Source organism: Pinus tabuliformis, chromosome 5_1 (genome assembly GCF_031772625.1).
Source record: "Pinus tabuliformis cultivar Carrire ecotype Pingquan chromosome 5_1, CPIR1, whole genome shotgun sequence".
In the NCBI taxonomy this organism is placed as follows: Eukaryota; Viridiplantae; Streptophyta; class Pinopsida; order Pinales; family Pinaceae; genus Pinus; species Pinus tabuliformis.
In genome coordinates this window covers 371297134-371301276 of record NC_142305.1, presented here as the reverse complement: position 1 = coordinate 371301276, position 4143 = coordinate 371297134, and positions in this window count along the sequence as shown.

Sequence of the window (4143 nt, the reverse complement as noted above, 5' to 3'; positions counted from 1 at the left end):
CTTAACAACCATGTTTATCTTCTTCAAATGTAATCTCATGCTTCCTTATTATCCTTACACTATGGAACGAGGAAAATTTTCCAATTAGTTTGCCTTTGTTTATGGTCAATGTTTATCCAAGTCTAGAAAGGCATTTGTTATTCAACGATATGTCCAAGACCCTTATCGAGGACGAACTATACAATACAGTGAGGATCACGTAAAACAAAATTTCGTGAAGATCGTCAAAGAACCTGACTTTAATATGTTCAATGGATTTTCTTTCTTCTATTACTCATTCCTCACAAAACTCTTCCAAAAATCATATAGATCCACTCATGTAAATTTTTTTGACCGCCATTTGATAATTTTGGTAACAGTCGAGCATCAGTTTCAATTTTCGGGTTTTTCATGAGCAACTTGGTTGAGGAATTTATTTATTTCCATCGGAGATCCTTTAATAAAACATCTACGCTCTTCTATGAAAAGTTTAGCCCTCACTTGTTCCAATGATATTTTTTTTCTTCTCACATAGTTCTTCAGGTAATTTTTAACTTTCATCTCCCACCACTATTATATCTCTTCCAACATTAAACTTTATGGTTGGATATATTTTGATACTTGAAACCAAAACTACCAGTGACAGAACCAACATTGTAATATAGGGAAAATTATTCATAGTTACCAATAGTGAGGACACTAAGAATTCACATAGAAACGCACATAAGTAAATAGAGAAGAGAATAGACACAAGTAGTGGAGAACTGACGAAAGCACACTTACAATATATATCTCTTAAAGCCAATTGGAACAGATACATTGATACATTCATTTATACCATGTCGGTACAATTATAACAATTTAACGGTCTGAACAAAATTAACCTAATTTGACTTAGTTATTGACTTAATAAGGTTTTTGACCAACTTACAATAAGATTTTCTAACTCAATTGGGATAGTCGATTAATTTGAATGGACCAACACCATCTCTTATCTAACCCTACTAATGGGCTTTCTTCTTGAACTTCTTCATTTGTTGGTTCCTTTACTGGTGTTTTCTTGTCCTTCTTGGGATGCAACTTTGGATGGAGATTCCAACAAGTGGTTTTCCAATGTCCACCGTTGTTGCAATGGTCACAATGGTTTCTTTTCATATAAACTTTCTTGACCTTCTTTTTCTCGTGATGTGGAGATGAGTCTTTGTTTTGTTTCTCCTTCATGGTTGACATAACCCTCCTTGAATGGTTATCTTTTATGTAGTTCTAGGTGAACTTCACTTAGCTTGTCCTCTGAAATGATCACCTCCATTACGATATTATTAATAGTCACGATCACCAAAATGTTGTGATGTGCTCTAAGACTGCACTAATTCAGGGTCTCTTGCTTTTTCTTCTTTGTAGTGTCTTTCATCATGGTCTTGGGGATTTTTTCTTCAATGGACTTTGAGAATGTTCCATATTCCTCTCTGACATGGCTTAGTCTTGCATATCGAGTTATTTCTACCACTTTTATGGGATGCACAATTCCCTGGCTATGAACTCCTAGACCCTTTCCTTCATATCCCATCTTCTTCATTAACTTTGAACCAATTCCCATAGTATGTTTTTCAAATGCACCAAAATCCTCATCATAATTGAAACATGAAATTGAAGAATCACTCTTACTGTTTACCTCAATTGTTGATTCTAGAGTGGGTGAGGATGCCTTTGATAAGTCTTCATTACAATACAACTTTTTGAAGGCCTCTTTTGGGGCTTAGTAATTGAAGTTGCAATTCCTTCTTCTCCTCTTCTCCTTCTTGTAGAAATCTCCTAAGCTTAGTATTCTCTGCTTGAATTCTCTGGTTGATATCCTCAAGTTCTTGGAGCCATGGATTCTTTGATGCTTTTCCCATATTTGTTCCAACACCTACAAACCCAATATTTTCGTTCTTCATATCATCACCTGAAACAGAACCAACGTCTTATTGCATTGTGGCAACCGTCTTCTGCTTCGATTTGCTTCCTAATCACTTAGGCTTTAGTTCAAGATGTAATATCCAACATTGCTCCTCATCATGCCAATATTTCTTGCAATGAGTGCAAGATAGACTTTTTTCCTTTTTCATTGTTATCGTTGTCTTTTTTGTATGGTCATGTTGTTGATGTTTTCCCCTATTTCCAAGATGTATATATTTCACACTAGCTTCATCTAGATTAGTGGGATCAAATAATAACAATGAATGTTTAAAATAATTTTGTAAAGCGCCAATGCATTTTATCAAAGATTTTAGTGAGTCTAAATGAATATTCAATGCCAATGAATTCTTCCTAAAATATTTTATAAAACTTTTAATGTTCATACCTCTACCTTGTTTAAAATGTCACCACTCCATCATGGATTTTTTCCTATAACATAATGGGTAAAATTTCCCTCTTAAAGAAAATGTAAACTTAGACTATAAAGAAAGGTGATTACCATTATTTTCCACCTTTCTCAAGTTTTATTTCCCACCATACAAGAGTTGTTCCTCCCAGCAAAAGATACCGACTAAATCTTTCGTTCATCATCTTTCATCTGTTGTATACAACAATAGACTTGTATCTGTGTAATCTAATTGTTTAGCTTGTTTGCACTAGATTCTCCATTAAATATGGGTAAATCAATTTTCACATCTAACTTTAAAAATGGCTTGTTAGAATAACTTTTCAAATGATTGTTTGAATGACGAGAATGAGAAGAGGCTGAGCTTGAAATTGAAGAGGTTTTCCTCCACCTCGTCAATTTATTGACCCATTATCATTTGTTGTAGCTCCCTCTTTCTTTCCCTCTTTTTCAATTCTTATTTCAGAATCTATAAACAAATTTTCCACTTGATTTACCATCTGGTAGAATCCCTTATGGAAATCCTTCTCATTCTCTTTGCACATATATTTATCCTACATTTTCTTTCTTCCTGTTTCATTTCCAATCTTAGGGATAAAAGACTTGAATTTTTTCATTCACCCTCTTTGATATTTCATTCTTGTAAGCATTCACACACACAATTCACATCAAAGAATATTTCTTTGATACCAACATGATCCATCATTTTTTTTGTTGATGTTAAACGAAATTTCTTAAAGAGCATGAAAATACCATAAATCTAATATCCATGAAGAAGCAACAAAAAATGAAGACAATATAGACAATGCACCAAGATTTTTTAATAGAGTTCACTAACATTATGTCAGCTACATCTCCATGCCTAGATTCAAAGCGGGGAAGCCTCTAAATTATCTCAATAAAATAATGGAAAATACATCGAAAAATACATGACAACACCTCACACCTGGGGGTGATTGTTGATCAGTGGTTGTTATCGATGTTAACCCAAGCAGCACCAGGGGCTACCCAAATCTTGAATGGGAATTTTGACTTTACAAATCATTGTATTCTGGGTCAAGGATCTCCTATATGGATTCTACTCAATGGGATGTTTCCGATGATGTATGGCACACCACGTAATTCTTCACGATTAGAGAGATATTCATGTTTGAAGCTAGTAACCCGAGTTAGTGGTCTAAAACCCTATGGCCTTGTGGCATGGAACCCATAATTGGTTGTGGTCATTGAATAGTCAATAATTAATAATAATAATAAAAATATCCTAAATCCCTCCAATGTTCACTTGTTGAGGACCCTCTCAACTCAAGACATTCATATTAAATAGTGACCCTCATGTCCTCCTATAGTAGGGATTTTGTGGCTTCAAATAGGTCATCGTGGAATTTTCAATTATAAGCTTTTTTAGAAAATATTCAGAAGATGAAATTAAAACCCATTTGAGCCGCATTCTTTATGAACCTCATGACCAAATTTTAGATTTTTTTTCGCTATATTGTTGGAGATATGATCTAAGGAAGTTAGGGTTTTTGTAGGCTCCTGAATTCCATGTCAAACATGTGACATTGGGAAAATAATCATAACTTTCTCTCTGATCATTGGATTCAAATTTCATAAATGGTGATATAAATAGAACAAATTTTAGTTTGTTAGGCACCATTTTCAGGGCCGAAGGTTGCAACAGTGACACGTAGAAATTCGTACAATTTCTCTCTACCGAATGAGTCTATAATTAGGTCATCGTGGGAAATTTTCCATAACTCTTTCTTGTAGAATAGAATCTTGACTAGACCCATGGG